This window comes from Mesoplodon mirus (assembly GCF_964341445.2).
Source record: "Mesoplodon mirus genome assembly, contig: HAP1_SCAFFOLD_709, whole genome shotgun sequence".
NCBI lineage: Eukaryota > Metazoa > Chordata > Mammalia > Artiodactyla > Ziphiidae > Mesoplodon > Mesoplodon mirus.
The window spans coordinates 38,103-51,845 of NW_028295324.1; the positions used below are offsets into that span (position 1 = coordinate 38,103).

The 13,743-nt window shown below is 38.7% G+C and overlaps 1 protein-coding gene across 1 annotated transcript in view; it reads right to left on the reverse strand.

Moving 5' to 3' along the window:
• The window catches only part of LOC309797548 (uncharacterized protein), a gene marked incomplete at its 3' end in the record, with an annotated part of 48,658 nt that overhangs the window by 6,976 nt on the left and 27,939 nt on the right, over positions 1 to 13,743 (reverse strand). The gene's annotated exons all lie outside the window — the stretch shown is intronic.

The following is a 13,743-nucleotide window of genomic DNA, read 5'->3' on the forward strand; positions in this document are numbered from 1 at the left end:
TTATGCTCATTGCTTGTGAGCTTACTTCCGAAACACACCAAATGAACGTAATGCCTGCTTGGACGAATATCATGGTAGTATTCTTTATTAGAATTTTGTTCTATCATTCCTATAAGTTTCAGCCTGTGTCACACATTACATCATTATCAATGAGGAAGACTGAGTCAACTAATATGCATTTCTAAGAGCATCATCCTTATTGTTACTAGCCAAAAATTTGTGCAAGAAGCTTGATATCACTTAAAGTTATAAAGCTTAGGTAAGAAAGTTATAATTCCACAATTTCCAAGACCGACTGTCTTTTAACCTCGGCATTGTTTAATACTTCTTGATTCTTCTTCTTTGAACGAGCGCGAGGTTGTTAAGTTTATTATGAGGCTGACGTTTCGGCCGTGTCGCCTTCTTCAGAGCCTGGAAAGGTCGACTGACAGCGATCTACCAAGCCAAACACGTCAATAACTCAAACAGAGAAACTCAAAAACCAAGTCCTAACAGCGTGAATAACATCGAATACTCACCACTTCTCTGCCTTCGACCAACCGCTAGGTTGTGTCTGCGGAAGAGGAATGAGGTATACTTCCTTCTAGAGTGCCCCTTTATCAGACTAGAAGATCAATCTGATATATTGTGCGAAATCACGTGTGATTAGGAGGCACTCTTCCTTGCGGTTCATATTTGGGTTTTTGAAGTTAATCCAAAATGCCTCAAGAACCCTGCGCGTCGATATGCTAGTTTCTTGCGCAAGAATATTAACCTTAACATCAAAATCCTCTCCGTTGTGTCTTTGTGTCCTATGCGTGCCTAGTGGAGTACTCGTTTTGCTTTTAAATTTTCCATCTAGGTGTTCTTCTATGCGGACACAAAGAGGTCTTCCCGTTTCGCCAATATATTCGTCTCCGCAAGTTTTGCAAGAAATCAGGTACACTGTACCTGAGATCATGCAATCACCGTCTCTGCCCTGAGGGCAAATGCAAAATAATATAATAAATAAATATAAATAAATAAAATAATGTAATACAAATACAAAATATTATACATTACATGTTTTACACATACATTACATGGACGATGCAAAATTTTTAATAACACCAGTTATTTATCTGTAAAAAGTGATCTACCAAAGTAGGAAAGTACTAGTAAGTTTTCTAAGGTGTGTGTACTTTTCATTTTAAGCTTATTTAACTTTAAAACATTCATCATGCCATCTCATTGTGTCATTGGCCTTTTATGTCAAGAAAGTGATTTGGATGTCCGATGGCAAATCTCCATTTTGCTGACGTATGACAATGTGACAATTCATTGTGACAGCTTTCTACCAGTACATCTCACATAAGAGATCCAAGAACAAAACCAAGTTCTTCAGAATTCACAAGTTATTCAAGATGTACTGAATTTTAGTGCAGATGTAGTGCATTCCATAATGATGTACTTTATGTACGAATTTCTAAATAAGAGAAGGCATTTGTACACCGATAGTGTTGGTATACAAGTATTCCTTTGGCTGAGGACTTACTGCATAGAAGGACCTATCTTATGGGCTGTACTATAATATCGCATATATGTATGTTCTCGAACAGTAAGGGTCTAAACCAGCAATAAAAATTGGTGGTAATAAGAATTAATGATTGTTTCCAAACAGAAAATCTTCTCACCCCTAATGTCTGAACAGTCTGAAGAAGAATTCTCAAAGAACTGCAATGATGCTGTTATGTATCCAAATTATTTCCAATAATTTCACTGTCGTGAAAAGAAACACAGTAAGTTAGAACATTTATCATTACTGATTTATTATTACATCATAGTGAAAAGCTGTCCTAAGGTAATGAACCTCAATGTCTAAACAAGGGAATATCTGCGTTTTCTCATTGGCCATAATCTGTAGTGTATATTCTCTTAAAAAGCAATACACTCTTGTCCCAAATTGAGCTGCTCTAAATGGAGGTTTTTTATAAATTATTAGGAGAGAGAACAGTTTTCGAAGAGCTATTCCGGACATACGATTTACGTCGAATTTTCTTTTCTAGTGATTTCAAGAAGTGCGGTAAGAAAACCTCTGGGAATCTTTCAAGGGGTGTATACCGATTTTGGTACACATGGCGTTTTTGTGTTAAGGAAGCGAACCGAAAAGCTATATTCTAGGCAGCAGAATCCATTCAATTTATTCATTAAATTTCATAGAGTACTATTAAAATTAGGAATTGATAACACATTAGAAGTGATACTGTTCAGCAAAAGAAAGGTATTGGTTCGATCATACACGAGGACCATTAAGCCTATCATCCCTCCGGAGACGGGTCGGAGAATTGGTACCAGACTTGTTCAGGACCAATTGGCTTCTTCAAATCCGCATAACTGGCGACTACTTAAGGGTTGAACAACAATTGTTTAATTTTCAATTATGAAGTAGTATAAGTATCAATATCCTTCATATTTTTACCCAGATGTCTCTTTAGTAAATTCCAGAAGATTACACTTTCCTAACCATTTAACAACATAATAACCTTACTGGTTCAATGCGGCACCAGACCAACGAAGCCCTTAAACCTTGAATTTGGTTTGTAACATTGTTGTCGAGCAGTTCGTCTGTTAACAAATCGGAAGATTCAAATCGCTGCTCTCATGAAAACAATCTCAGGTGATAAAATAACGATGGATTGTAGACGATTTATTTATAAAGGTCATAATTTACTTTTAAAATGATATAATCCTGATCAAACACAACATGGCTACTCTGAAAAAAGGAACAGTTGGAATCTACTAATTCTACCAACGAGACACTTTTCTTTTGTTCGCATAGCATTTTGACGTCTGGAAATCGACGATTTTCCTGAAAACGTTTTCAGCAGCGGTCTAGTTGTTAAAGACTTCTTAGTAGTAGTAGCTTTCGAGATTCCTGCGAAAAAATGGTAATCGGTTAGCCAGAGATCCGATGTGAAATGATTCGTATGTGAGGGTTACGTAAATCTATTAGTCGAGAATCTACAGCGTTACAGGTACCAGATTTTGTCGAGGATTTTTGTACAAAATATTTGACTGTTTCTGGTTGCCCTTTTTAAAATGTGTGGCAAATTTGATCTAATTGTCCAAAGCCATATAACATGGATCTAAAAAGCGACAATGTTGCTAATTTCAAAACAATTTCCACGTAAATTAGTTCTTTTATTAAGGCTAGCAAACGGATAAAAAGAATCGCGAAGAAATACCTTTCTAATATGTATCCACCCTACACACATAAATTAGTTGGGCATTTTAGATTCTTTCGAGTTTTTTCTTCGTTTCATTAAACCACAATATTATTTGACATCGGTCTCATCCTATGCACACTTTGGTTTTTTTATGTTTTTTTTTTCATCGATATTTCCGTATTCTTGCCAAGTACGATAGATTGTTGTGGTTTTTGTTATTATTTGAAAAATAAAGGACAATCAATCAGTGCTGATCAGTCTCGCGCTATGCATTCGACTTCATCAAGCATTGTAGAGATTAATAAATGCATATATTTGCCAATAAAATGACTTTCGGTGGCCTACCGATCTATCACGTCAGTGTGCTTATCCTCTCAACCAAGTCTGGTACCAATATACCGATTCCAGCGGAATGGAAGGTTTAGTGTGCCTGGGTACGGGATCGAACCAAGGATTGTTGGAAAGCGTATTGCAGGCCACCTCTAACTACTACGCTACACGCGCACCATTAGTATTTAATTCAGGTGTATTGCAAATGCCATTTGAACTCTTTCAACTATAGCAACACTCCACGAAAGTAGTGTATTGTAACCATTCAGGATTCTTTTTAAGATCAATTGAGAATTGTAGAACTATTTTATAATTTTCTGCGTTATTCGTTTCCATCTACACATGAGACTCAACCTATCTTTATTCATTTATTCACAGATAGGTCAGTGACTCCGTCATTGATTGCCAAATAAAATCATTACAAAATTCTTTCTGTTGAAAGCCACAAGCCATATGACGTCTTACTTTCAAAGGAAAGGATCCTAGATAGTCGATCTCGCGCACGCTCCTCCTCCTTAGGTTACAAAAGAATTCTTCATCAGTACTGTCCGATACGCTTGTTGAGTGTTCTCTACAATTTTTACACGAAGATTACCCTCTTCTGCATATCGTGAACTTTGAGTCACAACAACAGCAATCAGGATTCCGTCATGAAACCTGTTGTATGGACCACATCCAGGCCGTATTCAGGACCATAAGAGTATGTCGCCAGCATCATTTGCCTCTTGAATTCACTTTTTTCAAATATGACATTACATTAAACGCATTTCCAGCGTTGGAACGAAATGTATCACAAAAACACAGCTTTTATATCACCCTCTAACCATACATCGTGAAAGAGATCCAGAGATCGAAATAAGAAATTAGAAAATCTCTAGTTAAATATAAGATTTGATCCCATCTATTGCAGCGTTTGGTCAGGAACAGCTACTTTGTAAGTAGATTCCTCGCGAAAAGTGTCTTCTGGTTGAAGGCTCCTCTCAAACGATGTTGAATAGCTCGAGGCCAATGATTGCCTTAGGCGAACTAGCTGGGAGCAAACCTACAAATAATACAGCTATGAAAACCAGACATTGCGAAAAATTACCGACTCACATATATAGTAGACATCCTCAGCTTCTGATCGAAAAGTCGCACGTCCTCTTTGGTAATGGGATGGTCTTCAGGAGGGCAGAATGATAACTCTTCACCAAGAAAAGCATCCGTAAAACGAATCCCTTCACACAGATGTGAAATGTCTTTCAATTTCTCGAAACTAAAACTTCGTGAGCTATAAAAAATACAAGTAAGAAATATGTACAAAACTATTCTGAAATGACAGAGATACCTTTAAGAAAGTAAAAAATAGTGAAACGTAAGGATATGAAAACACCATATTCATGTCTCAAAAAAGAAGAATGAGGAGAAAGTAAATCAACCATCTTAGTCGTTGACGAGTGCGTTCTTCTCCCCAATATACCATCACTTGAAGCTCACTAGCTGTTCGCTGTTGCTACAACAAAACTACTTTAAATGGATCTAATAAGTTTCGAAACCAAAAGGGAGTACAGAAATACAGGTATGCAAAAAAGCTTACTGCTGTTGACGCAGTAGAGACAATTGAGTTCATTGAAGATATGGGAGAATGGAGACGTATGGAAACCAGCTTAAAAAGGCTAAAATAACTGTAGGCGATATTAAGCGCGTCAAAATTTTTTGAAAAGTTAGATGAGCGTTACGATAAATTTTTCTTCAGGATAAAATCATAATTATAAGTTTTAAGTGAATTTTGTTTACGACCACATATCTAAATGTGTTACTACAGAGGACATTTAAATGAAAATAAAAACAAGACGTAAGCAAAATAAATAACAGTGAATATCCTTTCCTTAGAGTCACCACGATCTATCACAATTCCAGGAGCTGGACGAATATCAGCAGGAATGTGTTCCAGAGCGCCAGATTCTGTAGTGCATAAAACGACTACACGGGAAAACGCTCGTCTAAAAGTTCAAGTTTTATAATGAATCATATAAGATATAATCACATACAATGCTCTTCCAATAGCTTCTGAATCAACAACGGTTGTTAGTAACAAACCGGTTTCCTGAGTTTGTCAACGAAAATGAGAAAGTTGATTCATGACAAGACTGTAAGATATAAGTTCCATTTCGTAAAATACGTAGGTCATCTCTGGCCTTCACTCTAACAACTGCAGCTCCACCCAGTCCTCGAACCGGCATCTTAAAAGAAATAATACTTTATGTAGAAGTGTATTAAAAAAGTAGAAAGAAAAATTAAGAGTTTATTTCAGCTGAAAGTAACCATAAAAATGAAATTAACACCATTGAAGTTACACAACAAAGATTTAAGAAAAGAAAAGAAACAATGAAACATTATCTATAAATAAAAGCTTATAAGAAAAAAAAGAATACCCTATAGTTCACTTGAGGTCCATCTCCTCCCTCCACCGCAATCAGAAGATTTGTATAGAATCGAGCAATCTGAGACGGGGAAAATTCAATTCGAAGCGGAACAGTACGACGTGCATCCAGAAGTAAGATTTGGCTGTCCAAGAGCTGCAACCAATATAGTCATTCTTCATTAGAGCATTGAATAGTGATAGGAAAGATTTTAGAAAATAACTAGTGTACAGTAAAAGGTGGTCCAGAATGACTGAGCTTCGCCCTTATTCGAAGAGAGGTATCTGTACGATTGGTAACATCAACGTTCGAAACAGCTGTATCTCCAATAGCTACGAAACCGAACGCTACTTCGAGTTGAGGGATATAAAGCACAGACCTAAATCTCAATTTTCAGAAAATAAAGCTGTCATAAAATTCTTATTGGTAAGTGAAAAAAAAACCTCCGCGTCGGATTAGAAGTCAGTTGTGAAAAGCATGGAACCATAGCGTTTGTAGATAAAGAGCTAGATGATCTTGCAGAGGAATGCGGTCGAGAGCTCAACTAAAGATATATTCGTCAACTTCATTCACTCGCACGTCATTAGGTTGTATGGGGCATACGAAAGAAGTGAATAACGACCAAAAACAGCTACGAGCCGCTCTCTGGGGAACTTAGCAAACCTATTAGTTGCCTTAACGACCTTTGAAGAGTATACGTGGACTTACTTCTTCAAGCTCTGAAGTGTCTCACCACTTCTTCCCAATCATAGAATCAACCAGTATACACAGAATCAAGAATGATTATGACTAATGTATGTTGTGTGCAAACCATCCCAGCACAACAGATATAGGAATTATATCTTTGATCATAAAAAATACATAGTTGGTTTTGGCTTACATTTACTCACAAACAGCAATAGGACGCAACATATAGTACTATGCAGCTAACGGAGTGAAGTGTCATCATAGAGATATGCGTACAATTACCAAAATATGTATGAAAAACAGCTTGAATAGCTAATAAACAAGCAAACAACAGCACGGAAGTTGATGAGAGCGAACACAAAAATTTATACACAAATACTAATTGTTTACTTATTATACATAGAGTGCTTGCTAATTAGATCCTACTTGCCTAGCTTTCCCTTTATTGCTTTCGTTGCCTTATAACCCTAATCCAAGGATGGAAAATGGATTGTATACGGGGCTTGAATGCAACTTTACAATCATTCTTCTATTCATTATAAATGGCCCAGAAAGATATCAGAGAGACAGAATAAGATGCAAGAGAGCTTTAAGGTGAACATTGGGATGGCTGACAATAATGATTGTGGCTTAAGCCACCCAGTTGTAGTTGCAACTTTAAAAGATTTGTACGTTTGTATTTTATAGAATACACACGCAAACGTCGCGATGCTCGAAAAGGATCACCACCAGGAACGAATATTGTAAGAGAAAGAGGAACTATTAAAATCATAAAAGCAAAAAAACCGCCTCACAACGCACCTCTCCCTCGCATGTAACCTTCCCTTGATTACAAGCAGCACCATGATCCATTTTCTAAAATGTATACATTAGGAAATAAAAAAAAAGAAAATCAAAAAGAAACCGAGAAGGAAATAATATTCAAATGAATGTTGGCGGTACCATTCGCTTCGGAGTAGAGTCTTCACCATGTAAAGCATTTTGAGAGGTGAATTTTTAGCCAGATATATTTCCAGTTCGTCTTGATCTAATCTCTTTTTTAACCCACCTAAGACAACGTGTACAACGTCTAAATTTTTGTGTCAAGCCCATGGAACAACGTATAATTTCTCATCTCTCACGCAACGAATAATATGTGACTCATGATTTTCACTGTAGTTTCGCAATAGCCCGCCCCTTATTTGTGTATTCGGCTCTACAATTTGGCTTATCTATTTAGTTTTCCATGTTTCTATTGAAATACGTTGCTGTCGCCTTTGGAGGTCGATTTTGCAACACATGTAGTATATTTCTCCAATTTTATACAACATTTACAACTATCCACTTTAAAGAAAAGTATTTATCGCCTAGGAACCCTATAATAAACGAGGCATGGCTCGATCTCGCGCTCCAAACAAACCGAACTCTCCATCCTTTGAGATCAGGAAAGTGGTTCCAAAAAAAAGCATTACCTGGAAACATCGGTAGGCCACGCAAGATCGTATAGGGCAAATATTTTACCTGTTCGAGGCTCAGCTTAATAGATTGTAAATCCCAAAGTTATTGACCAACGCCAAAAACTCTACCCTCTTATAAATTCAGTACTACAACTATGATTCTTAAAAGAGATTTCAAATGAAAAACAACCAATTGCTGGTAATAACTGGATGTTCCACGGATTTCCACTCACTGAGGTTTTTCCTCACTGATGGATCTCGAGCCGGTTAGTCGTGAGGCTACGTGGCGCGTCCCCAGGTGGCGGATAGGGGGTCAAACGCGAACCAAAAGCGACCTTGTGCTTCCCAGAGCAGCAGGTGGATCAAAGGGATGAACACTCTTTTTCTGCTGCGCATATCTGGCAGTGCAAATTGTATTCTACAAGTCAATTCGGCCAAAAGCCTGCAAGCAAGTGACTAGGAAGTACATGGGAGGCGGTTAGGAGTCCTGTCCACTCAACTGCAATGAACTCTGGGAAAGACTGGCAAGCTACTTATTAGTATATTCAGCCCCCATGGTTAGAGCCCGGCAAGCTACCCCATGGGTACAAAAGATGCCAAACAGAGTAAAATAAATGAGAGTCATTCCCCTGACCACGAAAGAGCCCCCGATAAGGCAGCGTTGGGTAGGACGAGTACGGAGAGGCTGCTACAATCTCAGGGCTATCTGGGCTACCTAAATGTGATAGGACTAAGGTGACGATCTGTACCTACAACGCAAGATCGCTTGCATCTGAGTCCGCTGTTGAGGACTTGCTGATGCAGGCCAGAAAGATCAGATACGACGACATCGGACTGGCTGAGACGAGGAGACATCATTCCTTTAACGCCGTTTATGATTCTGGAAAAGAACTCTTCCTTGGAACATGCGACAATAGAGGAGTTGGAGGCGTTGGTGTCCTCGTCAACACGAGTTTGGCCATGAACATCGAATCGTTTAAACAACTAACAACCCGAATCGGACGGTTAAGGTTGAAGAGATGTGGGCCTATGCCGGCTCTAATTATCTACGTCGTCTACGCAGCTACCTCAAGCTACGACGAAGATGAGGTCGAAGCGTTTTATATGGACTTGGAGAAGTTCTACAGAGAAGATCATACCTCCTTCAAAGTCATAATTGGCGACTTCAACGCTAAGATTGGACCGAACAGGGAGAGAGGCTATCCGAGTTTATCATGACGACCAAGACAATCCATGGTAACTCAGAGTTCCAAAAGCCCCTCTCTCAACGCTGGACGTGGGAATCCCCCAATGGAGAGTACCATAGTGAAATAGACCACATCATAGTAAACCGAAGATTTTGCATAACCGATTTGGGTGTGCAAATGCACTGGCTCGTCTCTTCACAGGCTACCTGTTAGAATGCAAGGTTCCAAACAATGGAAGACCAGCAAAACCGTGTTGTTGTACAAAAAGGGAGACCTCCACGACATTGGCAACTATCGCCCAATCTGCCTGCTGTCCGTCGTAAATAAACTCTTTACTAGAGTCATTCTCAACAGGATGGACAGAACATTGGACGAGGTACAGCCATGCGAGGAAGCAGGGTTCCGAAAAGGATTCAGTACGATAGACCACATACACACAATAACGAGGCTCATCGAACTATCACGAGAGTATAAAAGACCGCTCTGTCTCACTTTCATCGACTTGAGGAAAGCCTTTGACTCCGTTGAGACAGAAGCGGTTATAGAAGCTCTGGGAAACCAGGGCGTCGCTACCCAAACACCACTCCTTCGTGAGCTATAGAAGAATTTCACGAATAGAATACCGTATCGCCATTTTACAACGCAATTAAAATGAACGTAAAGAGGGGTGTTCGACAAGGCGACACAATGTCGCCAAAACTTTTCACATCGAGCCTCGAAGACGTTATGCGAAAATTGGAATGGGACAATGAAAGAGTGAAAAATGATGGTCGGCAACTACACCATCTTCGCTTTGCTGATGATATCGTCCTTATAACATCAAACATCAGTCAGGCGGAACGAATGCTTGCGACATTGACCGAGTATGTGGAAGTATTGGTCTTCGACTATACATGACGAAAACGGTATTCATGAAAACGGATCGGTCTCAAAGGCCCCATTTAAGCTCAACGGAACAAATATCTCCGAATGCAACAGTTATGTGTACCTAGAAGAACTCGAGAACTCAAATGATGAATGACGTAGCTCCATAGCTGAGCAGGAGGAAGAGAGCAGCTTAGGGAGCTTTTAAGAGCATCGAGGATGTAGTGAAGAGGATGAAGAACACTCGACTCCGTGCCCACATTTTTGAATCAACGATGCTTCCTGCATTAACATACGCATCAGAGACCTGATCGCTACGTAGGCAGGATGAAAGAACACTCAGCGAAAGGGCGATGCTAGGAGTGTCGCGTGTCACGCAAGTGAGAGAGGGAATACGAAGCTCGGACCTACGTCAACGATCGAAAATTAGAGACGCCGTCCTTTACGCCAAAATGTCAAAAATAAGGTGGGCCGGGCACGTGATGCGACGAAATGGCAACCGATGGACAAGAGCCGCCACGGATTGGATTCCTCGGGATGTCAAGCGCACAACAGGAAGACCACCGACCCGATTCTTCAGAGTTCTTTACAAACACGCTGAAAGAATGGTATGATGCTCAACGTGTCCCTAGAGCGAGCAGAACCCTTTGGACCACTCTTGCACGCGACAGGGACAGATGGAGGAATTACTGGCGCCCGCTTGATTCAATGGAAGATCAAAGGGAATACAGGTGATACAGTTGAACTGGATGTTAAATTGTATGTTCAAATAAACGCTTGTGTTATGTCGGCCGAAGAGAACTGAACTTTTTCGAATTGTTCAACGAGTGTAAAAAATACAATTCATAAGCCACAGAAACATCCAGTGTTTCTCATATGCGAAGAAAGTAAAGAGAGGTACATAGAAGGACAAAGATGACTTCAGTGGTGGAGCAATATGATGCATCACGACACTTGGATTATCGAGAACAGATTTTGCAATGGACTGCAGCTTCTGGGAGAATGAACAGAACTTTAAGAATTTTTGAAGTACTTCTAATATCTCGTTGTGAAAGTAAAGTGGCTTGGGCAGGCGACGAATCAGAATCGAGGGTACCAACATCTTTTGAAGAGATGAACATATTTATTAGACTGTGCCTTCACATAACAACTGTTAACACTATTAAGAGGAATTCCAAACTTCGCTTATGTATTCCATCCTCTTGAATCCCAAATCCCATCAAGAGATAAATTTGAAAATCTGTCTTACTTAGCTTACAATGAAAGTAGAACTGGAGACTTTTAAAATGTCTTCTAAACAATATGCGAATTGCTAACTTTGCTTCAGTAGAGAAAATTTCCTGTTTGAAAACCTCTCTAGGACGCTGGAAAGATTGCACAAGCTCAAAGAGTTTTCAAATTGGTGAGTAGAAGCTCCTTAGGTAAAGGATTAACTATTCGGCTTTGATTAGACCATGAAGGAAGTGGCATGTGGTCGATTCCATCAACCATCATAGGAATGATTGAATGCGTATTTGGCCTATACACTAGCCAAAGGTGGCCCAATGATGTTTCAAGTTAGTGCTTTTATCCTTCCAAACAAGTTTTAACCAACTCGTCATCCACGGAGAGATGAAGGCATGGTGACCTTAGATGAAGGGATCGAACCTTTGTTCGATACAGTGCATATTGCAAATTCACCTCTAATCACTGCTCTACACCAGCCCCTCCTGAGGTTATATATATGTATATATATTATAAATATATAAATGTTATATGTATATATGTTTGTATATATGTTTGTTTGTATATATATACATATATACAAACTCCACAAGTATATATATAAATGGTATACCAAAAGGTTCAAAAGTTGATGGCAAAACGTTTAGGTTGTACGAGTTATTACGATAGAGTCGAGTATCTCTAATGTCTTCAATGATAAAACATATGGAATCATAATAATAAGCTGGTACTCTTAGTTTCCTTCTTCTTAGAACAGTTCCGTCGCGAAAAGAACTAACCCGTTTGCAAAAAAATTTTGCAAACTTTAATTTGTACAAAATAAGCTTCTCAGGCGACGCGTGATATAACGTCTGCATCGGGAAGCTGTATAGATTAAATATATGGAGAAGAGCAATAAAAAAGTAGTGGGTGGGCGAGCAAAATAAAGAGCTGAAAGGAAAATGAATCATGCTAAATAGAACGATAGCAAAATAAAGTCAAAGAACAACCGTCAATGTGGCAGAAACCTCTGAAACCATTTCATTGTCAGGAACAATTGTCTTATTCATATCTGTAGTTTTATCCTGAACAGAATATGTTAGCCTTGAAAATAAATCAGGAAGACAGCCTTTACAGAAACACTTGAAACTTAACCTACCAAAGCATTTTCTGCCACAGCGAATCCAGCCTAAACTACAAATATATTGCGCAATGTTATTGCGGCAACTATAAAAGACAGCTCCTACCATGATTCCACCACTGCTACATGATTTAGTGGAAGAGAGATTACGCGAGGTACACGGCAATGATGGTTTACTTAAATAGAGCAGTGTGAATGCACCTTTTTTTACTAATTAAGATATATGCACTGACATATATGAAACCGGAGGCGCAAAAAGGTGATTATGAGCTTTTCGTGCCTTCACTCGACTTTTTCTATGCTCTTCCAACACCTTCATTAACGATTCTGTGGAAGCACCAGAGGGTTGTTTCTGAAAAATTTTTCGTTTTAATTCTGGAAAGGTGTCCGACTAATAAGAAACATTTTCATAAACGGGTTAAAAGATTCGACATTAGAGATAATTCCACCGTTCTTACAAGAACTCAAACACCGCGATCTCTTTTTTAACGAATAAATAACTGAGAAAAACTATGCTGTTTTTCATGCCAGGGTTATCTGTGTTTCGCAAGAATTTACTAACCTAACTTATGTGTAATAGTCACTTTTAAATATACTTCTTGCTTAAGTTAAGACAATAAATACTCGTTTCAGAATTTTTGATTATCGAAGATACACTCTTCGTTAGGATCAAAGGTATTCCTTTAAAACCTCTTGAATTGTCCTTATACTTAAATGAAGCGATCCCGTGGTTTCCGCAACAGAGTGCTCATCAAGTGTAGATGAAGCTAAAAAGAAAAAACAACTCTATACACATAAAAGGAACCCGAACTAAAGCCAATTTTTCCATGTAAATTACCTTCAGGCAGGATCAGAGATATACCATGGAATTCTTTAGCAAGATCATGATGTCGAGATGTAGCTTTGGCTATTAAGGCTAAAAAACATATATGTATATATACACATATATGTATATATATGCATATATATATGTATATACACATGTATGTACGTGTGCATACGTATATATATATATATATGTAAAAGAGTGAATATGCAGTGGATGGCTATAGAATTAATATGAAAATGCAGTAACACACAAATAGGAGTGCTCGTTTGTACGACTCCTGAAGATGAAACAGAAGGGTTTGTCGGTTCGTTGGTAACATACGATGAATCCAGAATCCGCTTGGGAGTACTCCAACTATGACTCAAATTAAGCTGAAATTTGAACGCCTCAGGAAGCTTAAAACATACAGTAACAGTTCCAAGAAAGTTCTTAATCACTTTTTGCATGTCTAATAGCATGTGATCGTAGTCTTTATTGGT